Consider the following 27,084-nt stretch of genomic DNA (forward strand, 5'->3'; position numbering starts at 1 on the left):
TGACAATCTAATTGATTCATATAATCAATAAATAGTTATTTCGGTGGTCGAGTTTTGGTTATTTTCATTGTTTTTCATTTTTTTAATTACTTTTATAACCATAAAGGTAATTGAAATATTTTGTGATTTATAATATTTCGTATTAAAATATATTTAAAATAAAATTTATCATGAATTTGTTTGGGATAGAGAAATCTCGTGTTATACTTTGTCCTCTCAACATCACAAGTGATGCTCCATATCCGAAGACCTAAAGTAATGGAAGGTTTAGAAATGGCGCTGTCCGCTTGGGGTAGTCATTCTTCTGCCCATCACTCACTCTATCCTTGAAGGCTCAGTCCATCCACCTTCTCAATCACTTAAAAAAAAAAAAAAAAAAAAAAAAAAAAAAAAAATTTAAATCTATTTTAAATTGTCTCCCTCACTTTTTGTCAATAATGAGGATATATTGGTAAAAATAATATAAGAACTCTCCTATTCTTCCAACCAAACATACAAAAAAAAGTGTCATCACATCCATCCTTTCTCTTAGGCTCTGTTTGGTTACATTGAATCAACTAGCAAATAAAAGAAAGTGAAAATTTTATAACTTTTTTAAAGTTTGAAAAGAATGAAAATTAAACGTTCTCGAAAATTTAAATTCTCGCAACCCGTTACTTTCCCTAAAATGTTTCCCGCCCAAAACACGCGAAAATAAAATTTTCTCGTGAAAACAACTCTTTCTATTTTGATTTCCTATTTTATCCAACAACTATATCGACAATTGTAAGCCACCAATAATAATTTAATTACTTATTTATTTATTTATTTTTATGGTTTCAAAGAATCACAATCCAACAATAACTTTATTGCTGGTAGAGTTTGAATTAACTTGACTTTTATAACTAGTAATTTATAAGGTGTCGATTAATTGAAAACTATTTCATTTTTTTTAGATATATATTACTAATAATGAATTCTTTATTATTCTACTATTTATTTTATTATTTTACTATTTTTATAAAATAAGGACAATATAGCATAAGGACAATTTAGGTACCTACAAATAATTTTAGTAACTTGTATGCTATTCAATACAATATTTTTGGATAAATTTTCACCTTAACCAATTGCATGCTAGAAAATAAGATTTCTTTTCACTCACTTTTCTTTTGAGCCTTATCCATTCTATCCAACTAAACAAAAAGTGAGGGAGACAATTTCCCTTCCATCCCTTTTTCATCCCTCCAATCAAATGATGCATAAATGTAAGGCCAATTCAAATTCTTGAAATATAATAGGTGTTTCTTTCCTTGATTTTCTTTTCTTTTCTCTCCCCTTTTTTCCAAACAAATCACAAGAAGGTAGGATTTTGAGAGTATATTTATTAATTTTTTCTTCCTTTTAGTGTATATTAATTTCTGTTCTTTGGAGAGAATATTTTACTATACAAATAGAAATTTCATGATACTGACTTTTCAAAACCAACTTTTCATTATTAAGAAGTGGATTTGTGTGTGTATATTCCATATACTAATTGTATTCTATAAAAACCTCTCCATACTTGGAGCCCTTCATCATCCATCCAAACAATTGCCCTCTTATAGTATCAAACCCACAATGAAATTCCACAACCAATTTCTTTTTAATTTCAAACGTCTTTTATTTCCCATCATCATTGCAGTGTTGCTTTCTTTATCCCATTTCACTGCTTGTGATTCTTCTTCTTCTGCTGCTCCAAGAGAAAAGGAAAGGGAGGCTCTTTTAGAGTGGAAAGCCAGTCTTGACAATGAAAGCCAATCTCTTTTCTCATCTTGGGCTCCAAACAGCAGCAGCCCTTGCAATTGGCTTGGGATTCATTGCAAGAAGGGTAATGGAAGTGTCACCCAAATACGCCTTACCAGTGTTGGTTTAAGAGGTACAATTGACCATCTCAACTTCTCATGCTTTCCTCATATCCGTGGCATTTTTTTAAATGACAATTCACTCTACGGGACAATCCCCAAACACATCAGTAGCCTTTCCAAGCTCATCGACCTCGAATTGTCTTTTAATCATCTCTCTGGAGCAATACCATCTGAGATAGGGAAACTGAGGTCTCTTAATCAAGTATCACTAGCCACCAACTATCTCACCGGTCCAATTCCTGCTTCTATAAAAAACTTGGTCAGTTTAACCACCTTATACCTTTTTGGAAATGAATTCTCTGGACCCATCCCTCAAGAAATTGGAATGCTGAGGGCTCTGGTCAATCTTGATTTGTCCTCCAACTTACAGGTCCAATACCTGCTTTCATAAAGAACTTGGTCAACTTAACCCTTCTTAATCTTTCTAACAACAAACTTTCAGGACCCATCTCTGAGATTGGGACATTCACATCTCTCACTGAACTCGGATTAATAAAGAATAATTTCACGGGTTCAATACCCACATCATTAGGGAATTTACGCAACTTAACCAAATTCTACCTTGGAGGAAACAAACTCTTCGGATCCATTCCATCCACTATTGGGAACTTGACCAAGCTCTCCGAGTTGGGATTGTTCGACAATCAATTATCTGGCTCTATCCCACCAGGATTAGGAAGGCTGGAATTCCTCCAGTATCTAGCCTTATTCACAAATAAATTCACTGGCTCTATACCTACAGAGTTGAATAATCTTACCCGTTTGAACAGTGTGCATTTGGCTGAGAATGAGCTTACTGGTCATTTACCACATAATATTTGTCGTGGTGGATCACTTGAAAAGTTCACTGCATCTAGCAACCACCTCACAGGTCCAATCCCAGAGAGCTTGAAAAGCTGCACTAGCTTATACAGAGTTAGGCTTGAAAGAAACCAACTTTTTGGAAATATTTCAAAAGATTTTGGTATGTATCCAAACTTGGGTTATATCGATTTGAGTGATAACAAAATGTATGGTGAGCTTTCTAGTAAATGGGGCAAGTGTCACAATTTGACAAGCCTAAGACTGTCTAACAATAATATTTCTGGTGAGATACCACCTGAATTGGGAAATGCAACTCAGCTACGTGTGCTTGTCATCTCTTCAAACCATCTCATTGGGGCAATTCCAAAGAGTTTGGGAAGGTTAACCTCATTGATAGACCTTGATTTAAGCAACAATAGACTTTCAGAAAACATTCCTTTGGAAATTAGTGAGCTGTCAGACTTGGAACATCTTAATTTGGCTGCAAATAATCTAAGTGGATCAATTCCTGAACGATTGGGAGAGTACAGGAAACTATTATATTTGAATTTGAGCAGAAATATTCTTGCTGAAGGTATTCCTTTTTGCATTGGCAATTTACACTCTCTTGAAAATCGTGATGTCAGTCGCAATTTACTAAAATGGAAAATACCAAATCAGCTTGGACAATTGGGAAAATTAGAAGCATTGAATCTCTCACACAATAAGCTCTCTGGTTCCATCCCATTCTGTAATACTCCTAATTTTAAAAGGATAGTCTCGGTATTTATTTGTTTGTTTTAATTATATTTTTAATTATTTAATTGATTATTTGACTAATTGTTTATGTGTTTAATTGAATTAGGCATTACTTGATTATTTGATTATGTGTCTATGTATTATTTGTATTTGTCTATGTGTTAATTGTTTAATTAGATTATGTGCTTAAATGGTGTTTTGAGTAATTGTAAATTAAATGTTTTCTTTTCTTTTATTATTTTATTTTATTTTTCTTTTATGGTTATGGTTAGTAGTAATAGGCTAATCAATTGGGTCCCATGGACTACTTGGATAGGAGGTTAGATGTGTATGGATTATTACCCATGGATAGTTGTGTATGTATATATATAGATATATATTATATACATATATAAAAAGGAAAGTAATTTATTAATTACTTTTATGGTAACTTGGGTAGTAATATTTAATCTGATGTATATGTTTTATTTACGTGTTATGTTTTAAGTTACTTTATAATATTATGGTAACTTAAGTATTATTATATAATCCATTAATAAATAATGGAATGTGTATAATTTATTTATTTAATAGCCATATACATAAATTATATACGTAACATATTTTATTTACCTTTTTAATATATATAGAAGGGAAAATAATTTATTAATTACTTTTATGGTAACTTGGGTAGTAATATTTAATCTGATATATATGTTTTATATTTAAATAATAAAAATATACATAGATTTGATACGTATTATGTTTTAAGTTACTTTATAATATTATGGTAACTTAAGTATTATTGGATAATCCATTAATAAATAATAGAATGTGTATAATTTATTTATTTAATAAAGATATACATAAATTATATACATAACATATTTTACTTACCTTTTTAATATTTTAATATTTATTTTTTTAAGTTGACTTGGATTAGGAAAAGGGTTAGGGTTATTTTATTTAGCCTATAAATATATAGCTATAGGTTGTAAAAGGGGGTTAGAAATATTCACGTGATATATTCTAGAGAGAGAGAGAGTTAGAGAAGGAAGGAGGAAAAGGAAGGAAGGAGGAGAAAAATCATGTACAGAGAAGATCAAGGAAGAAGAAATTTAACTTTCGATCCGAAAGTTTAAGGCAAGTTCTTCTTCTATCTTTTTCCTTTTGATTCGTGTTTTTATACATGCCTAGGAAATTCTAGGATTTATTAAACACATAAAATTAAATAATTATGCATGGTTAATTGGATTAGAACATAGGTGTTATGAAATTGGTTCATATCTGTTCTTGTATTATGAATTGATAAATGTACGATTTTGATTTGATTTCCGATGTGAATTTTTATATGTTTACATTATATATTTTTCATATCTATGGAATGATGGAACGTAGAAACATGCCTAGGATTCCTAAACATTAAATATGAACTAGGTTTGGGTTTAAATAAATTTAAATAGACTCAATCATAATGATGCTTGCTATTTGAATATTTTAACAAACGAATGGATTTAATCTTTTAAAATATTTTAGCAATTAAGAAATGTGTAGGATGAATTGGATATGGAGAATGCTTATTTGACGGTATAATAAAATATCATCATGTATAAGATTCAGTATGTGTAGGACATATGATATAGGAAGCTTAAATAAATAATAAGTCATTCCTATTTTGTGATAACTTGATATCATATTATCATAGTTATTTCTGGATTGTTTGATGTATTTCCTTAATCGTTACATCAATTGTTGGATTGTGTGGTTTAATGCACCGGTATAGGATGGTGGCATTTTAGCGACTGATTAACTTATCAGTTAAAAATACCTATTTTATATAAGGGAATGGATTAACTAAAATGTTAAGTCCTACTTATATTCAAGTCAGGTCAGCTGAACAAGTTGAATGACTTATGGAGGATTAATTTATTATATAAGGGAATGGATTAACTAAAATGTTAAGTCCTACTTATATTCAAGTCAGGTCAGCTGAATAAGTTGAATGACTTATGGAGGATTAATTTATACTGGATAGGATGGTTACTAGATTATATATATATAAGTATGGTGCCATGATATGAGCTTGAGTCTCAGAATCAATGGTTAGGGCGCGTATATCGCCAGGGATGTGTAACTAGATATAGTGTAGTTGTGTACCCTGGTAGGTCTAGGTACTCATGCCCACTATATGTGCGTTTCGCATGTTGCCTACTATTCAGGTTGAGATAACCCTATAATCTAGTGAGGTTCCTTTAGTGTGTGTATATATATATATGGACTACTAGTTACTGTTGGATTGACTAGGATGTATACGTGTATCGGATCTCTGTTTGGGCTGTAATAGAGTAGAACTTGTTTGTGGGCCTGACCCACCATTATTTTTTAGGTGTTTGTCAGGAGTAGAGGTTATTCGTGCTGAGCGGGGATCAGTCTACTTCATTCTTCCGATGCTACATAGGAGTTCCTTTATGATTCAGTTTCCTGATTTAGACAGTTATTGCTGTCATTTATTTAGTTTGGATTTTCTAGGGGTCCACACAGTATGGATTCCCAAGTTGTATTTTGGAGGATCAGTTGTATCAGAAGAGTTTAATAATTAATGGAAATATATTCTGAGGTTTATTCTTAGATTATATTTTTAGTTTCTTGTTAGCATTTTATTTATTCTTCTTTATTCTTTTGTACTCTGTGTTCGTACGTTATCAATTTGTTTTTATATCCTCGGGTATTCGGGCGTGGGCCTGGCCAACCCGCATTCAGAAATCCGGGGGTATCACACATTCTTTTTTGATGGTATGTCTAGTTTGACATCTGTTGATGTATCATACAATCAGTTTGAGGGTCCTATTCCAAAAAATAAAGCATTTTAAGAGGCTTCGTATAATGCATTCAGAAACAATAAAGGCTTGTGCGGCAATGTCACTGGTTTGAAGGCTTACAGCTCCCCCACAAAGAATAAAGATGCTAATAAGGAGGTGATCAATGGCAACAAACTTGTGATTTTGATTGTGGTTCCTGTTTTTGGTATTTTGCTTCTTTCATTTATGGTGGTTTGGATTTTCTATCTTCTTTACCCAAAAGTGTGCAGCGTAGAAAATGAGCAGAGAAGAGTAAGTAATGAGAATTTGTTTGCAATATGGAGTTACGATGGAAAAATGGTGTATGAGAACATCATTGAAGCGACAGGGGACTTCAACTCTGATCATTGCATTGGGGTAGGAGGATCAGCAAGTGTTTATAAAGCTCACTTGTCAAGTGGTCAACAAGTTGTTGCTGTGAAGAAACTTCATGCCCCGGAAGATGGTCGATAGGCTAATAATCAGAATGGGTTTTCAAGTGAAATCCGAACTTTAACAGAGATTCGCCATCGAAATATTGTGAAGCCTTATGGTTTTTGTTCGCACCCACGACACTCGTTTTTGGTTTACGAGTTCTTGGAAGGGGGAAGTTTGCAAAAGATCTTGAGCAGTGACCAACAAGCCTCGGAGTGTGGATGGATTAAGAGAGTGAATGTGGTTAAAGATGTGGCAGATGGTTTATGTTACATGCATCATGATTGTTCACCTCCTATAGTTCATCAGGACATATCAAGTAAGAATGTTTTGTTAGATTTTGATTTTGTGGCTCATATATCTAACTTTGGCACTGCTAGGCTCATAAATCCTAACTCTTCGAATTGGACTTCGTTTGCTGAGACATTTGGATATGCTGCTCCAGGTATTTTTGTTTATTATTACTATTTTAAACCATTCAGGTCTAGTAGTTGTTCTATAAAGCTTCTCTTTCAATCTTAATGAAATACACCGATTACACAATATAGATGCACTCCTTCATCTAACCCATCCTGCCTTGATATATAATTAACATCATCTCTAATTTCTCATTCATAGAAGATAATTTAGCATAAATAACAAAAATATATGTTCAATTTTTAGTACCTCTGGATCCTAACACTTCTTTTATTTTTTATTTTTAATTATTTTTTTAATTTTTTGTGTGAGTTCTATAGTTATTTTGAATAATAATTGCTAGCAAAAATAGCATTGGCAGATTTCTCTTTACTATTTTTGTCCTTTATTCATTGCTTTGCAGAGCTTGCTTATACAATGGAAGTGAATGAGAAATGTGATGTTTTTAGCTTTGGAGTGTTGGTAGTAGAAGTGATCATGGGAAAGCATCCAGGTGAGCTCATCTACTCTCTATCATCATCATCATCATTGCCACCGACATTGGTTGTCCAAGGTATACTCTTGAAGGATGTGTTGGATCAACGTCTTTCACCTCCAACGGCACAAATGGCAGAGGAATTAGTCTTTATCACCAAGCTAGCTTTTGCATGCTTGCATTCAAGACCCCAATCTCGGCCTACAATGAGAGAAGTCTCCACAGAACGATCGAAACGAAGGCTAACTCTGCAAAATCCATTCCACATGATTACACTAGGACAAGTGTTTGATATTGGATCTTTAGCCTCCTGAGCATTTTTGCGCGCATCTTTTAATTTTTTATGTTCTTGTGTTATTTTTTCCACTTTAAATTTTCAATTTTATCATTTCTGTATTGTATTCCTTTGTCCTATTTATCTTGTGTGGTGAGGATGATGCCAAGATTGTTGTAAGATACATTGCCTTTTATTACACATCCTAAGACCAATCTAAGTGCCTCTTATTTTCAAATTTAGGGTTTTACTGGTTTCCTATTCTTGTCGTTCATACTTCTTAGTTCCCTTTTGATTGTATCATTCTTGGCCATGGGCTCTTAGTTTGTGGGCTTTGTTCTCTGTCTTGCTTTTGTAGCTTGGGCTTTAGCCCTTAGCACTGCCCCAAAAATCAATCAATATTTCTTGCGACTTCATATCTACTATCTTCTCCAAGTATAGGAAAAAAGCATGTTATTTCTACCACCTATTTTGTAAGGTTTGAAATTTCTTTTCTTTTCCCATTTGAATAATGATAAATAGTATGTCAAATGCATCTTACCATTTTGTGTGAGTAAGAGATGATATTATCATGATATATCTTACCATTTTGTGTGAGTAAAAGATGATATTATCATGATATATTCACATAAATTTACTCACATGTGTCTGACTGTTGAACTTTGTAACAAATTAGTTGACCTATAACTGAACATCATTCAGTGAAATTGATGAAACCTTCTTAGAGCATCCCTTCTATACAGGGTTGTGTTATGCCCTATTCCTAATAGGACGATTTTTAATGTTTTCTAATTTGATTAGCCACGAATTTAAAAATGAGAGTAAGTTTTCTGTTTATGCAGATCAATGATATGTCCGGCTGTTGAACCTTGTAACAAATCAGTTGACTACATTGCCGGAAGCAATTATTTTCATTTTGGTAACTGAACATCATTTCGTGAAATTGATGAAACCTTCTTAGAGCATCCCTGTGAGATATTAATTTATTTTTGGCAATTATCGTAGACATAATAAGTCCAAGTTGAATTGTAATTTAAATTACTTCTTCTACAAGTCATCAAGTTCAACAGGGACTACAGAACTGGGAAGGAGTTCAAGCTTACCATACTTGAAGAGTTTGTGAAGAAAAGGGTAAGAACACTACTTTAGGAAAGAATATGAACAAGGTTAGACATTTTACACTTACCATGTTGGTCTGAAGTTTCCGTAGAATGAAACAAGGTTGAAAGAATTCAAATATTCAGGTCTGCCAACCTTGAACCGGTTCAGATTCCTTGAATCGATTCAAGATGCTCAAGTTTGAGTCACTGCCAAACTTGAACCGGTTCAGCTTCCTTGAACTGGTTCAAGATGTCCTAATTGCTTTACAATTGCAGATTCCTTTTTCTAAATTATTTCCCAGTTGGTCTAGAATTATACCAAATCCTATGCACAAAATTTACCTTATTTTCAGAGGGATTAGGTCATTCTATACTATATATAAACCATGTCATATACATTAGTTTATAGACGACTTTTACATTATTATTCAGATATTATTCAAAGCCTTAGGAAGATTAGTTTTGCAGAAAATCAGAGTTAATTTTTCTGATATCTTTCTAGAACTCATACACATAAACACAAAGTTTAGAGTTGTGGTGTTCGAATCCTGATCGTGATCATACAGTTGTATTAACATCGATTAGACGAAGCAGGTCTTCTTCTATATCATTCAGACAATTGAAGAACAGAAGTAAACACAGTCACACTTTAAAAGGGTTAGAGCATTCGCGGAGTGCTGTTTAACTTACCTGCTACTCTTCTACAAATATTAAGTGTAAGCCTGAGGTCAAGTTGTTGTTAGACAGGGAGTCACAAAGCCAAAGGATCGTCAGCGGTTGGTGTGGTGTAGAACGATAGGGTTTAAGCTAGAGTCAAAGTTTGATATACTTTGTTTCAAGCATAGTGGATTGGTTTACTTTGGATTGCACAAGTCCACAAGGTTTTTCCCATAACAGTTGACGTATTTTATCAAATGGGGTTTCCTCACTAAAATCCTGGTGTCATCTCTAACTTTATACTTTGCTTTAATTTACTGCATGCAATTAATTGTTTAACTACTAAAATAAGTAAAGTTGGTAACGACACAGATATGTTTTTACAAAAATCTAAAACTTTCCTAAATACATTCCGCTGCGTACAACTCACAATTTGGTATCAAAGCTGATCTCTATACATTGAGTTAATCCTTGTTGGATAGTTTAGTTTTATTTACAAAAATTGCTTTAATCATGTCTTATGCGTTGAAAGAAGGTGGCTCTAATCAACGTGGTCTTTTATTTGAAGGAGATAATTACAATTTTTGGAAATCAAAGATGAGAGCCTATTTGCAAAACTCAGGTGGTAAAACTTGGGCAATAGTTGAATCTGGCTATACACCTCCTACAGTAGATACAACTGTGGATGGTAAAATAGTCAAAGAGTTAAAAGATACTTTTGCTTTTACTGCTATTGAAACAGAGCACAATGATGTGAATGGTAAAGCTTTATATTCAATTATTAATTATGTCGTTCCATCTGAATATGCAAGAATTTTTTATTGTAAAACTGCTAAAAAAGCTTGGGATATTTTGCAGGTTACTCATGAAGGAACTTCAAAAGTGAAGTTGTCCAAAATTCAGTTGCTCTCTCATAAATTTGGCAACATTGTGATGAAAGAAGATGAATCCTTTTCTGATTTTTATTCTAGTCTTCTTGAAAAAATTTCTGAACTACGTCACTTAGGGAAAAAAGTTACTGATAAAAAAAATTGTGAAAAAATCTTAAGGTCTTTACCTAAAAGATTCCAGATTAAGGTTGAAACCATCTCTGAACATTGGGATTTGACTACCTATCAAGTTGATAAGATGGTTGGTTCATTAAAAACTTTTGAGATGCAGAATTTTGATTTAAATCAGAAGGAGAAAAATCTTGCTATAAAATCTACACAGGTTGAGAATTCTGTGAATGAAAACTATGATGATGATATTGCATTCTTGTCAAGGCAATTCAGTCAAATTTTGCAAAGGCAACCGAGGAGAACGAATAGCAACATGGCTAATCCTCAAAATTTTGATAAGACGTTAAAGTTTAGGTTTAATGAAAAGAAAGTAGAAGAATCCAAAGAAACTGAATTAATTTGCTGGAATTGTGGTGGCAAAGGTCATGCATCCAATGTTTGTCCTAGTCCTAGGAAAGAATAAAAGGATAGGAATAAAGGAAAAATAATGAAAGTTTTCATTGTTGAAAATTCTACTTTAAGTGATAGTGATTCTCCTCAGGATGATACTAATGATTTTTCTTATGTCGCTTTTCTTGATAGGGGTCCTCATGTCATTCATTTATCTAACTCTGACAGTTCAAATAACGAAGATAATGAACTGCATGATGAACAGGTTGAAGAGGCTGAAAAGGACGATGAAAGACTAAAGAAGATGGTCAGAGAACCATTGAGACCAAACAGGCAATCAATAAGCTAGCAAAGGAGCTTATCCAAGCAAAAGGAGAGAATAAAGATCTAAAGAAACAGATTAATGAAGGCAAAAGGAAGGTTGTTGAAAGCGAGTCTGTCATCACTAAGCTTGAGAAACAGATCATCATTCTTATGGATAAGGTAAGTGTTGCTAACTCATTAAAGGAATGTCTTACTTTAAAAAATGATTATCTTGAAATTGAATTGAAATCTGAAAAAAATAAACTGAAAGGGTTCAATATGAGTCAAAACAGTTTGAATAAGATAATCAACATAGGTAAGGATGTGAATGATAAAACAAGGTTAGGATTTGTTAAGGGTTCTTCTAGTAACCAAGGTAAAACAACTTTTGTTAAACTTGTTATTAGGAGTAAACCATGTTTGCCTAATGCATCACATTCTAATATGTCTTATGTGCCTAAGTTGTTGCATTGCACTTTTTTGTGGAAAGAATGGACATAAGTATAACTCATGCCTTCACAGGAAAAAGAAAGACTTTTCTAAACATAATTTTCATGCTAAGAACAAGGTGCATTCTAAAGGGAAAAAGAAATTGACACCTAAGGGTTCTAGAACTGAAATTGTGCCTAAGAAAGAGGTAAAGAGTCAAAAAGAGTTTTAGGAAGTGAGAGTGAGAACTGTGTGGATCAAAAATTTTGATTTGATCAATTATGGTCTGTTGAGTCTATGGAACGAGTTTCTAAAAGGACTACACCTTCAACCTGAGTCCTATGAATTTTAGTGATCATGACTTGTGTTTAAAATAATTTTTTGTTGTCATTGGATCACTTGTTAGGGTTTGATTAGAGTTGAGATTTTTTGATCATAATTTTCTTGATATACATGTGAAAATTCTTTTGAAGAATTTATGATCTATCTTTGAATGCAAATTGAGACATATGATAATTTGAATAGGAATAGATTCTTAGTCTGTAATCTATACATTGAAAGATTATTTGCATTGTTTAGGGGATTTTTAGATTTGAATCTCTTAAGTTCATAGACTTCTGTGCACTAGTCTATCTCTGACAAATTTGGTTGAAAATCTTTTGATTTGTTGACTAGGGTTTATTGTTCACAAAAGCTATAAAGATTATTGTTTTTTTTAAAAAAAGTAAGAGCTAAAACAAAATAATAAAAAATTTTGAAAAACAATTTAGCTTGAAAAGAAAAAAATTATGCTGAATAAGTTTCTAAGGAGAAGGCTACCTATTGAGATTTGATCGAAAGCTCCCATTAAACTATAAATTGAAGCTAAAAGTGGATATAAGTTAAGTTGGGGAATTGCTGACTACTCTTTAGAGTGAAAGCCGCCTTGCTTAAAAAAAAATTGCTCAAAACAATTTTATCTTGATGTTTTTCGATCAATAAGGTTTAGACAATGATCTATTGAAATTCAACTGAAGATGAATTAGATTGGATTTCACATACACACATGAACTTGCTAGATTAATTTCTAAACTTTTTAGTAAAATTTGCGAGTTTGATTTCATGTTGTGATTACTTTTTGAGATTTGAAATTATTTAAAAAATCTGTGGAGTCAAATATTTGTTCTCTGAGATAAATTTAAAATTCTCTGAAAGGGTTTTGAATTGTGTGTTGACTGGATGATTTTAATGATTGGTGAATTTGTTTTTGGTTTTATTGATAAAAAGAAAAACAAGAAAAAAATTGAAAATTTTGAAAAATTCAAAAAGATTTTGATTTTTAGGTTTTTAGTTTGTTTTTGTTGCTTGTTTTTGTTTCACCGATGTGTTAAAATTTTCTGAAGATTCATTGGAAAAGTGTTATTCAAAAATACACTATAGTTTCAATACTGGAGGTCTTGAACCGGTTCAATGGGACATGAACCGGTTCAAGCATGTCATTTGGCCACGATCAAGTGACTGTCCATCTTGAACTGGTTCAAAATAATGGTACCGGTTCAAGTCTTATGCTCCAAAGTGCACTGCCCTTCTTGAACCAGTTCAAGAGGGATGAACCGGTTCAAGAACACAGGATTTGGGTTTTTAAACATGTTTCAGGCCTCATTTCTGCATACAACATTCCATCTCTTACTCTCCTTCACTCTATATCAATTCACAACTCAAATATATATATCCATATGCATCATATCCTATATATTTGTCATTCATTCATGCTATATATGATCATTACATGATATTCATAAGATTAAAGACAAGAATTGAAGTGTGTGAATATTGAAGATTTACAAAATGGGTTTGCATGGAAGTTATGGAGTTTGGGATTAAAATTTAGAGAATTGGTTAATCTTTTGGGTTAATTGAAGAGATTGAAGCTTTATTGTGTTTGGGGAATATCAAATTGCTTTTATTAATTGATTTTGGGGTGGATTGAAGATCAAAACAAGGTTTTCTATTAACACTTTTGGGGTTGCACACCAAGTGTTTGATAAGAGTCCTAAAAGAGTTACAAGCTTCAAATTAGAAAAATTTCTAAAGGAAATGGCTCCTAAATTGACTAAAGAAGTTAAAGGGAAAGGGATTGGAAATACTAGACCACCAAAGAAGTCCAAAACTGACATCTCCATTCAAAAACCTCAAAGTGGTTCTCAAGCTCCAAGCATGGCTCCAATAAGATATCTTTCAGTTTCTAGCACTGGAAGGATTGAATTTATAGAGTCACATTTTTACAATGAAGAAGCTTGGAAGGTGTATACCTCTGTTTACAAGGATGGGCCGATAAAAACAGAGAGAAATGTTAATCTTCAAAAGCTTCAAGACACTACGGGACAAGCACTAGTGAACTGCATCAAAACTCATCATTGGTTTTTCTTCACTAGACTTGACAAAGGTGTTTATTGTCCAGATATGATTAGCTATTTCTATGCTAATATCTGAGAGGTTCATAATTCCCACTTCATTGTATTGTTATTTAGAGTTGATTATACAATTGATGAGCAAGATATTGCATCTATTCTTGGCCTTCCTGACAATCGACAATCTTGCGGACATGCTCTGCCGTTGACAATACCAGGCCCTGATTTTTCCGAGATTGTTCCAAAGATATATGTGTCAAACTCCTCTGTGAACCAAGATAGTATCCCAGCTTGATTTTTGACAGATGAAGCTGCATTCTTCAACTTATTTGCTATGACGAATCTAGGTTACTTCGGGAAGAAAGATGAATTATCACTGAAGCGAGCACAAGTACTTTATTTTCTTGCCAAAAATAAGAATATTTTGCTTGACCACTCGATTTTGCAGCTTATAATAGCTCATTACAAGAAAAATTCTCGCAAGTATTCTTTTCTATTTTCAATGATCATCATGGAAATTCTGAAAAAGAAGAATGTGCCGATTTTTCCAAGAGCTAATCATAAGCTGATAATGACGAAACTAGATCCTCATGCCTTGAACAAATCAAAGACTGCTAGAGAGAATGCTAGAAAAGTAAGGAGATTTGTTAAAGAGGGGCCATCACAAGTTTCAGACATTACTCAGCTATTTACTCTGAAAGGGACTTTCATGAAAACCGATGACAACATTATGTATTCCTATCTACTTCAGCATCAGAATTCATTGTTTGAGAAGATAATGGTTGAGATCCGAGATCTCAAACTATAAATAACTCAGCTGAGAGGACAGTTATCTGGGGTTCTGATGAGGATGTCTACAGGCCTGTACCTCTAAATCCGTCTCTGCAAGCTGAAGTCGAGGAAGATGATGCAGATAGGGATGAGTATATAGATGAGGATAAGGATGAAAAAGAGAGTGGTGGAGACTAGTGATGATATTTCTTATCCCTGAGTGGTTGAGGAGACATGGTGCTACTTTTAATGTTAAATTCTCATGCATCATGACATCATGTTTTGTTTAATTATTGCACAACTTGTCTCTGTTTTTAGATATTCCTAGAATATGCTTTCATAGACTTCATTATGCTTATCCGAATTGTGCTTTAATTGACTTCTTTGAATTGGAATTTACTGTTCTATTATTCTTTTCTCTCTTTTGTCAATTTGTTACAAAAAGGGGGAGACCACATTTATTAAAGAACAATGAAATCTAATGATAAAGGTAAATTTTGGATTTTTTACTTCAGGGGGAGTTCTTATACATTTTTATTTATTAAACTTCACTGGTAGTGTTACTTGATAGTGTGCAGGAAACAAGTCAAGCCGTGAATCCTTGAATCCATGAAGAACAATTTTCCTATTTCGTATTTTTGGGATTTCAAACAAATAATGTAATATGTAATTTACTTTTCTGGTTTGGTTAGATTGCAAACTTGTTTTAGGGTTTTGTCACGAAATTGCCAAAGGAGGAGATTGTGAGATATTAATTTATTTTTGGCAATTATCGTAAACATAACAAGTCCAAGTTAAGTTGTAATTTAAATTACTTGTTCTACAAGTTATTAAGTTCGACAAGGACTACAGAACTGGGAAAGAGTTCAAACTTACCATACTTGAAGAGTTTATGAAGAAAAAGGGTAAGAACACTACGTTAGGAAGGAATATGAACAAGGTTGGACATTCTAAACTTACCATGTTGGTCTGAAGTTTTCGTAGAATGAAACAAGGCTGAAAGAATTCAAATATTCAGGTCTGCTAACCTTGAACTAGTTCAAGATGCTCAAGTTTGAGTCATTACCAAACTTGAACCGATTCAGCTTCCTTGAACCGGTTCAAGACGTCCTGATTGCTATACAATTGCAGTTTCCTCTTTCTAAATTATTTCCCAGTCCTATGCACGAAATTTACCTTATTTTCAGAGGGATTAGGTCATTCTATACTATATATAAACCATGTCATATACATTGGTTTATGGACGGCTTTTACATTATTATTCAAATATTATTCAAAACGTTAGGAAGATTATTTTTGCAGAAAATCAGAGTTGATTTTTCTGATATATTTCTAGAACACATACACATAAACACAGAGTTTAGAGTTGTAGTGTTCGAATCCTGATCGTGATCATACAGTTGTATTAACATCGATCAGATAAAGCAAATCTTCTTCTATATCATTCAGACGATTGAAGAACAGAAGTAAACATAGTCACGCTTTGAAAGGGTTGGAGCATTCGCGGAGTGCTGTTTAATCTATCTGCTACTCTTCTACAAATATCAAATGCAAGCTTGAGGTCAAGTTGCTATTGGACGGGGAGTCGCAAAACCAGAGGATCATCAGCGGTTGGTGTGGTATAGAACGATAGGGTGTGAACCATAGTCAAAGTTCGATATACTTTGTTTCAAGCATAGTGGATTGATTTACTTTGGATTGCACAAGTCCACGAGGTTTTTCCTATAACAGTTGACGTATTTTATCAACTGGGGCTTCCTCGCTAAAATCCTGGTGTCATCTCTAACTTTATACTTTGCTTTATTTTACTACATGCAATTAATTGTTTAACTGCTAAAATAAGTAAAGTTGGTAACGACACAGATCTGTTTTTACAAAAATCTAAAACTTTCCTAAATGCTTTACACTGCGTACAACTCACAATCCCTTCTAGATAGGGTATGTTATGCCATATTCCTAATAGGACGAATTTTAATGTTTTCTAATTTGAGTAGCCACGAATTTAAAAATGAGAGTAAGTTTCAATCATGTATAATGTGGAGTTGTGTTCTGAAATTTGTTTCGGCTAGAATATCGTTATGATCCAATTCTAACTTAATTATTCGAGTTTTTTTTTTTTAACCCATTATCATCCCGTGGATCGCGAACCCAAAATCTTTTGGTTTCTGTTGTAACTCGGTATGTAAGAATGTTAGGATTGAGTATAGGGCATAGAGAACATTACTCCCTCCGCCCCACGAAAAATGTCCCCTTTTCATTTTTGTTTGTTTCAAAATAGTTATCTCAATTCATGTGATACCCCTCGATTCTAGAGCCACGGGTGATCAAGTCCGAGCACAGATCCGATGGATACCAGACAATTAAAATGTAAACAAGCAAGAATACAAAAAATGAAATAAGAATAAAATAATAAGCTAAAAAGAATTCTAAATACGAAAATCTTCCAAAATTATAGATAAATATAATTTAAACTTTCCAATCCGTACAACTCAAGAATCCGTCTAGTGGACCCCTAATAATCCCAAATGAAAGTAAAATACAAAACCAAAATCCAAAACTAAAATAAGAACAAAAGTCCTACGTAGTCGGAGGAGTGAGTGACTGTATCTGCTCAGCACGATCAAGCTCTAAGCCTTGGACTGACGAACACCTGAAAAAAAAAGAGTGGGTCAGGCTCACATGCAAGTTCTATCCTACTACAATCCATACAGAAACCAGATACGCAAATACACCCTAGATAGCTCGGCAATAACTAAAGTAGTCCATATAGATATAAATACACACTATAGGACGCTCACTAAACTATAGTGTAGTCTCAGCCTAAATAGAAGGTAACATGCAAATCACACGTAACGTGGTTATGTATACCTAGACCTACCAGGGAACAGCTACTATGTCCAGTTATCCATCCTAAGCGATATACGCACCCTAACCATGATCCTGAGACTCAAGCTCATATCATGGTACCATAAAGATATATATATATAACAGTCCATTCAAGGTATAACATTCAAATGTTTATTGACCTGTCATATATATAAGTAGGACTAAACTTTTATAGTTAATTCACCTTACTTCAGAATAGGTAGGACTTAATGTTTTGAACTAATCCATCCCCAGAATAAGTAGGTCTTAGTGTTTTAAATTAAGCCATCCCTAATACGCCACCGTCCCATACCAGTGCATATAAATATATATAACTAGGACTTAACTTTTATAGTTAATCCAACTTATTCCGAATTAGTGTTTTGAACTAATCCGTCCCTAGTATACCACCGTCCCATACCGGTGCATACACACACAACAAATCCAACAATTGACAAAACAGAACAAACAATTTATCACTTATTATCCAGAACAATATATTGATAATCAAAATCATTACTGAGCACATTATAATGAAATTCTTAAACGTAAATTTCATAAAAATCCCCAAATCCAACAATTGATGAAATCTAAACAGTTAAAATATCAATTAACTCCATATAAGCATACTATAGTTTCAGATAGTCAATTATGCTTATTACAGTGCTTAACCATGATTAGTACTGTTTAATCTTACATAGACAAATTGCTAGAATTTTAGCAAGCAATTAAATCCTTCAATCAGTCCATAAATTGATACAGTTTATAATATATTAAAAACGTCAATTTAATCCAATCCAAGCACAGCTATTTTCAGATAATCCCTTACACTTATAACACTGTTGGAATATGATTAAATATTATTAAATCATATATAAAAGATTTGCTAAGTTTCAGTAAGCAAATAAATTAATAGAACAGTATTCCACTTGTAGGCTTTTCTTTCACTTTATGTTGCTCCATTCCTTAATACATTAATGTGATAATGCTTCCTAATATTTTCATAGGTCCATCACAACTATTTACATCCTTCAGTGCAATTTAAATAGTTTAAAAATACTCCAGACAGCCCAAACAACCCTTAAAAAACCAATTATGCACGTTTCAGGGCGAAAGCAGGCTCTCAAAAGTTGAGAGCCAGCTCTCCCCTTGTGAGAGCCAGCTCCCCCACCCTTGGGAGCCAGCTCTAAAGAGCTGGCTCCCTCCATGTGGGAGCCGGCTCTGACAATGCCGGCTCCCTCCTTTTGGGAGCCGGCTCTCTCTCCCTTAAGAGCCGTAACTTGATTTTTGTTCATCTTCTTCGCCTCCGGCAATCTCCACACCATCTGTATTACATTATTTAAGATTCCTAGGGTTCAATTTATGTCCCAACAGTTCTAAAAATTCATAGAAATTCATTATGCATCATTAACAAGAATTTAAACCTAATCTAAAACAATTGATTCAATAATTCAATTCTAGTTAATCAATACACAGAGATAGTTCAACAATAGAATTGACATGCATAAATCATCCATTTAAAGTTTGATTAAGTCCTAGAGAATATCTAGGCATGCACGGAACACAAGTTTAAGGGAAGGAGTTAGAATAGGAACTTGCCTTCAGTTTCTATTTTGAAACCTTAAACCACCGTCTCTGAGTTTTTCGACAGATTCCCGACTACCGTTCAACACCTCCATTGCTCTTGGTTTAATCCAGAAGCAGTCCCTTCTTTCTCCTCTAGCCTCCCAGGTTATCTCTCAAGACCCTCTCTGTTTTCCTCTCAAGCTTCCCTCTATGTTTTTCCCCTCAAGCCCTCTCTGTTTCTCTCTACCTCTTGTTACGGGAAAAGGGTTCTAAAACCCTTATAGACACAAAACTTATATATATATAGACTTCTATAAAACCTAATCCTAATTCCAACCTAATTATAAGTCTGCTAACCTAATTACATAAAATAAAACCCTAAACTATTTATGACACATATAATTTATAAACAAATGACTAAAAAAATTACGTCCACCAAAGCACACATGTAATTAACACAAATAAATCATATAAGCTATTAAATAAAACACGTCAATTAAATCGCCAATTAATCTAATTAATTTAAATAAACCATGTGACGGCCCAAGTTTTTCAACTCAGTTCGTCAGTGATGACCTGAAAGTTGACCCGCTAACGGATCCGAAATGCAGAAGCGAAGGATAAAACTAAGGTCTATAGGGATATAAGCCATCCCTAAGACACCAATGTGACCTTTAATGAAGTGTAATACCCCTAATTTTCAAAAGGATAGTCTCGGTATTTTGTTTAATTGTTTTCTGTTCATTAATTGTTTTTGGTTCATTAATCGTTTTGAATTATGTTTTAATTGACTTTTTACTTATTTGATTTACTTGACTTATTTGTGTTATTTGAATTAATTAGTTGGTTTATTTGTTTTCTTTATTTACATTAACTGTGATAATTGTGATTATTTAAGTTAATTGTTTAGTTATGTGTTTAATTGTAATGGTGTTATATTTAATTCTTTATTGTAAATTTAAATTGGTAATTGTCTTGATTTATAATTAGGGTTAAATTGGTAATTGTCTTGATTTAATAAGTAGGGTTTTACTTTTAATCAGTTTGTAAGCCGTCGTAGGTTTCTCAGTATGTTGGATGGGCCGATTAGGATTTCAGTTGGGGCTTGAATTAATTTAGGGTTTAGTAAAATCCTATAAATATATGTTAGATGTTTGGTTAGGGTTTGAGAAACATAACAAAACCAAGTATACGACTGTGGAGACAAAGGAAGAACAGAGAGGGTTCACGTTGGTTTTCGTCGGAACTTTAGAGACGGCGTAGAGATTTTTGGACAAAGATCTCAAAGGCAAGTTCTAACCTTACTCTCTCCCTTATACTCGTGTTCTTTGCATACTCAATAGTTCCAGGATGAATTACATGTTTAAAAATAAAAACGTTATCTGTTTCATGTTTAGAGGTTAACTGAAACTGAATTTGTTTTAAAATTGTTAAACTGGTTAACTTTGAACTTTCTTGTTTAATTCTTGGTTTAATCCATATTAGTAGCATAATAAGGACTGAATTAAGGGTTGGAATCTTCTGGGATTAAGTTAAACTCTCTGAAAACCTATACTGTGAAGTGTCGGAGGCGTAAACGACGACTGGAGAGGAGAACACGAAGAAGAGGAGGGAGAGAGCCGGCTCCTATTGGGTTAGAGCCGGCTCTCCTTGGATTGGAGGCGGCTCCAATGGTCTAGGAGCCGGCTCCAAGGCCATTGAGGCGGCTCCAATATTCTGGAGCCGGCTCCAGGTTGTTTTCTACGTGGGTTTTTGGTTCTGTTGTTTATTTTTCCACTTTTCAGTGACTAGGCTTCATAGTGATTGTTTTAATATGTTTTAGTGGAGAATGAATACTGTAATGGATGGTTTAGGAGTGGTCTAGAGTAAACATAAATATTCAAAGATCAGATTAACATAGAATTGGACACAAAGCATTAATCATTAGGATTACATGGAGTTAATTACGAATGTCTTGTAGACTTGTGTGGATTTGGAGTTTCTAACTTCTAGATTATAATGTAAAATTTCTTGTGAGAGTTTGTGCACTGCTAATTGCAAATTCTTAGAATATACATACATACAAGGAATCTGTATTTTTGCTAAAGATTAATTGATGATTAAACTTAACATTTAATTCGTCAATTTTGTTGAATAGGAGCTTAACAGTATGATAAATTGTCTAAATTTATTATGCATGCCATGGAAATAAATATTATAACATTTGTTTAAGCTCTGTTAATTATGGATACCGGGAATAAACTTATATTTACAGACACAATCCTGTGGGTGATCAGGTAACGGCTTATTGTTGGATTAATTAAGCATGTTTTTCTAGTATACTTTAATGTGCTTAGTTTGGAACTGTGGGTTTTGACACTGATACTGTTAGTACTTAATCAGTGGTTGGATTTAATAAAGCATGATGGTTAATCTATTCTAACATGGTTAGGTTGGAATTGTGGGTTTTGGCACTTATAAATTATTTAAATGCGTGGAATAGAGTAATTAGTATTGATATTTATGGTTCCAATGTTAATCAATTTGTTGGGACTATTCAAGAACGGTTGTTAATACATTCTGATATGCTTGATATGGACTCGTTGATATTGTTATGTACTTGTATATGCTTTATCAACTATTGGACGGATTGGATTGTATGTACCGGTATGGGACGGTGACATACTAGGTTTGGATTAGCTCAAATTGCTAAGTCCTACCTATTTTGGAGTAAGGGCACGGGTTATAAAATACAATCCTCCTTATATATATAAGTCGGTACGGTTGAATACGCCGAGTGACTTACTGGATTTCTTGTGGATGGTTAGAAACGGAGTTTAGATATATTTTTATGTTACCGTGTCATGAGCTTGAGTCTCAGTGTCGACGGTTAGGGTGTGTATATGCAGTTGGATGTGTAGCTGACTGTGAAGGTTGAGGTATACCCTGTTTAGGTTTAGGTACTCATGCCCACTCAGGTGCGTATTGTGTGATGCCTTCTATCCAGGTTGAGACCCCCTTCATGGCCTAGCGAGAGTCCAGTAGTGTGGATATATTTATGTACGGATTATTAGTTATTGTTGAACTATTTAGTATGTACATGCGTATCGAGTCTCTGCTTGGATTGTAGTAGGATAGAACTTGTTCGTAGGCCTGACCCACTCCTATTTTTCAGGTGTACATCAGTTCCAGGCTTGAGCTTGTTCGTGCTGAGCAGAGACGATCTTCCATTCTACCGACGATGTAGGGTTTCTTTCCAGATCTTGGATTTGGATTTTATCTTTCATTTTACTTTCATTCAGTGTGAGATTTTTATTAGGGGTCCACTAGAGATGGATTCCCGAGTTGTTCAAATTATGGATATTTGGTTTATCAAATTTAAGTATTTAATTATTTAAGGATTATCTTTTAGTTCTCTTTTCAGCTTTAAACGTTCATTTCTTAATTCATTTTGTATTCCGTGTTCGTTATAAAATATTAATTGTTTGATATTCCCTCGGGTTTGGGCCTGGGCCTGATCAACCCGTGTCTCGGATCCGAGGGGTATCACATGAAGTCACAGAACTCAAAGAAATAACCAGAAGAAAAAACTAAACTAAAAATGGTCAAATGGTACCCTGTGGCACCAATGACAATCAAAGGAACAAGATCTAGTTCAAACTAGACCACATACGCCATTAGATGGCTTAAACAAGGTCAACGAAGTCGAGTAGGAACAAACGAAACGATAAAAGACTAAAGAAATAACAACCAAACAAAAACCTACAAGGCAGCTCCATTTCGGTCGGCCGAAATGGGGCTTCGGTTGACCGAAGTGAGCCAGGGAAAAATGAAAAGAATAAGCCTTCATTTCGGTCGACCAAAATGACAAACTGATCGACCGGTTTATGGCTCGAGATGAAAATGGCTACTAGAATTGTGATTTTTACTATTCAATTAAAAACCAAAAGAGTATCGGTCGACTGAAACAAACCACCAGTTGACCAAAACAGGTTGAAAATGTGAAGAATGAACCTGCTATGCACTAAAACTGAAAAGGAGACTTTAAGTCTCATTTGAATCCCCCATAGCATTTGTGTGATGATGTGAACATACACGCAAGTGTAATATGGCATTTTAAACATGCTACAGTGGCCGATGGCCTTATTACAATTCATTTACAACATTTGATATGCCAAACCTCCAAAGTTAGGAAAATTACATTTCAAAGGCAAAACTTAGAATTTAAATGCATACACTTGAACTTTGAAGTTTGTGGCCCTTGGCCTCATGTCCTACATATCAAATAGGTTCCAAATAGTGTATATAAGTACACTTTATATATCACAAGATAAAAACGGCATAATTAAACCTCATTAAGCATTTCATCCATTTAAGCAAAACTTAAACATGCTAACACTTGCATATGAACAAGAACACTTAAAAAGAAACTTCAAATCTCCAAACCACCCAAGGCAAGTGCAAATCTCCGAATCTTAAATCATGTACCTGAACAATAACCCCAGTAACTAGAGAATGAGCATGCATCGACTCGATTTCTTACAGATTTTTACATTAACATGAAACAATTCAAAAGGGTCATGCCACCTAACGTCTATGTCAAAGGTGAGACTCAAGGAGCATCCTAAGTTACTTTAGAACATTTTTAGTATAAATCATATCATTCATGCAATTTCAACAACATAAGTTCATACTATACAAAGCAATAAGATATAGATTCTCAAAGTCATTAACTTGAAATCTAAAATGCAATAACAACTAAATATAGCAATTTAGCGTAATTAGAGTTTCTAATACCACACATCAAGACATAGATTCTCAAAGTTATCAACTTGAAATCTAAAATGCAATACAACTAAATATAGCAATTTAGCATAGATGTACTTAACAACATCAAAAAAAAAAAAATATGCGATGATTCCTTAAAAATCATAATGCACAAATGTACTTAACAATATTAAATCGCCAATAACCAAAACCACAAGTCACAATTAAACATGATTGTCAACTTGGAATTGAATACGAAATCAAATAGTGGAAGACTTGGACATCAAATCTCAGATAAAGCCGAGACCTATTGTTATTCCGGGCATTAACCCGCTGGGAAGACCACCCTTGTGTACACTATCTCAATTGGGGAGAACTCATACCTCCCGCACTAGAGCCAAACTCTAGCCATATCACTTGTAACAATGTCCCAAGACTCCAAAATAAACTAAATAAGTTCACAACTTATACATAATTTATATAATGCACGAAATCACCTTTCAAGCACAAGTAGGTTGAACCTACACAATCCATGCCTTAGAGTTTCAATTCTAAAATGGCATATATAATGTCAATTACAAAGTGTGCAATTCATTACATAAGACAATATTATATTCAATATTGGAAACATTTTCTCATGAATATAATTTTAATAACAATGTTGCTCAATGCTTAAAACATAACCAAGTGACTATACAACAAGTCCAAATCCATGATTTAAATATAGAAACAACTTCTATAACATAATTAAAATCCATGGAACAATGAGATAAAATTTAATTAAATCATGATAATTAAATCTTCAATATCTAAAACAACTTGAAATTGCCCCAAATTAATATATGCTAGTAAACAAGTCCTAATTATCACAAATATCAAGTTAAAAACTTAATTAAGCCAATGGAACCACTAAATAGATTTTAATTAATCCTTTTAATTAAAATCTCTAGATTTTCAAACTCATCCAAATGCTCTCAAATTAAAGTATGTTAAAGAACATGCCAAGACTTAATTTAAAAGCATATCACAAGTTAATTTCATGCAAGGTACATCCATGGGAATTCAACTTTCACCAAAGGAAATTATTAAATAAAAAGTGCAATTCTCATTGAAATAATCCTAATTTAATATATGTTAACAAACATATCAAAACTTAATTTTCTAGCATGCCACAATTTAATTCTAAGTTATACATCATCATGAGAATTAAATCTTAACCATAGAAATTAATTAAATTAAATTCTAGGACTTAAACCAAAGCATGCATACAAGTTATAAAAGCTCCTAAAATCATCAATACAACATTAATATGAAATTATAACATCCCCTACCTCCATTTGAGATGAAATCTCAAATCTCTACCAAAATGAAACCGCTCTGAATCCGACGAAACTTCTAGGTTTTATCGGGGACAACACGGTGAACAAGAATCCCAAGGAAGCCCCATCAAAATCACAACTTGACCTCAAACCCGAACTCAAGAAATGGCAAAAAATGGATTCTAATAAGGGGGAAAGGTAGAGCACGTCAGGGCGAACATAAAACACTAAGGCATTACACCTTTTTACTAAAGGGAAGTGGTCGGAAAAGAAGAGAGAAGGGTGGCAGCCCCTTGGCTGCCATGGCTACCGGCCAAGAGAGAGGAGAGAGAGAGAGAAAAATCTGATTTTTCTTCTTAAGACCTCCTATTTATAGAAAAACCCTAAAAGTGTCCTGAACAGGCCCCGCCTGGTCCAGGAAAGTGGAATTCGCGCAGACGCGCTCAAATGGCAAAACTCCATCAGAAAAGATAAAGAAAAGAACCATCAGAAAAGATAAATAATGAAAGAAATAAGTTGAAAACCGAGTCCTGAGCAGAGAGATATGCCCCGAACAAGTTCGGCGGCAACTAGAGCCAGAAACCCTGAAACTGTAGAAAATCAACTAGAAGAAAATTTTAAGAGTACACGACTTTATGAAAAGTGAAAATGAATCCTGTAGAAGGATCTAGTCTTAAAATAAGGCATTTAGAAATAACTTTCACTAATTGCACAATGACCCCTCCAAAAAGTGAAAACTGCACTAAGGACCCAGAATGAAAATATCTTCCAAAAATTATTTTCTTAAAAACACCTAAAATAAAATATCTTCAAAAGATATTTATGAAAAAGACCCCAAGAAAAAAAAAATGTTTCTGAAGAACTGTGCATCCATACCCCTACGGACACCGGGAGCAACTAGAGTACTTTTCTGCAAAAGTAAAGATATGTATTTCGTGGAAACCACTTAAAATAAAGATATGTGAAGTCAAAAACCAACTCCAAACACAAGAAGTGTGGTTATGCCAATAAAGTGACAAACAGGGAAAAGACAAAATAAGGAAAAGGACGAAAAATGAATAGTGTCCGAAAAATGAAAATGTGGAAATGAAACGGTCCTCAAATGAAGTTGTCAATCCAAAGAAAAGAGTCTCAGAAATCATTCCAGAGCACTCAAGACGACACTAAATGATGAGAAACCGAACTCAGAAAGGAAAAAGATCAATGAAAAAACAAAAAAATATCCGTGAAAATTGAGAAAAAAGAAAGGAAGGAAAATGACCGAGTCATTACAAACCATTAAACAATTAATTTAAAATAAACAAATAATTAATTTAAATAAATACAAAATTAACTAATTACGTAAATAAACACATAATTCAATAAAAATGCAATAAAATCCTTAATTAAAATACCAAAACCATCCTTTTAAAATTAGGGGTATTACATTCTTCCCCCCTGACAAAAGGAATTTCGTCCTCAGAATTTGCTCTTACCTTCTTCTGTTAGTTCAGGAAATTGCAAGCGAAATACATCCTCCCGTTTCCAAGTAGATGCAACCTTATTGTGGTGACTTTACCGAACACGCACTAAAAGGATAACCTTATCACGAAAAAAAAAAAAAAAATCTAATCCCGATGGTCGACAAAACGACACGGTGGCTCCAAATATGTTGCATCTGGTATCTCTACCTGGATACAAATCCATAGTCCTCCAAGGGCGT

The 27,084-nt window shown here is 33.6% G+C and overlaps 1 pseudogene; it reads left to right on the forward strand.

Annotated features, from left to right (window-relative positions):
- The first annotated feature begins 273 nt into the window (after nucleotides 1-273).
- LOC132272821 (MDIS1-interacting receptor like kinase 2-like) lies at nucleotides 274-7,885 on the forward strand (annotated as a pseudogene).
- The last annotated feature ends 19,199 nt before the right edge of the window (nucleotides 7,886-27,084 follow it).

This window comes from Cornus florida, unplaced genomic scaffold (genome assembly GCF_030987335.1).
Source record: "Cornus florida cultivar Cherokee Brave unplaced genomic scaffold, ASM3098733v1 CherokeeBrave_3.0.0_Hap2_Chr09, whole genome shotgun sequence".
Taxonomy (NCBI): Eukaryota; Viridiplantae; Streptophyta; class Magnoliopsida; order Cornales; family Cornaceae; genus Cornus; species Cornus florida.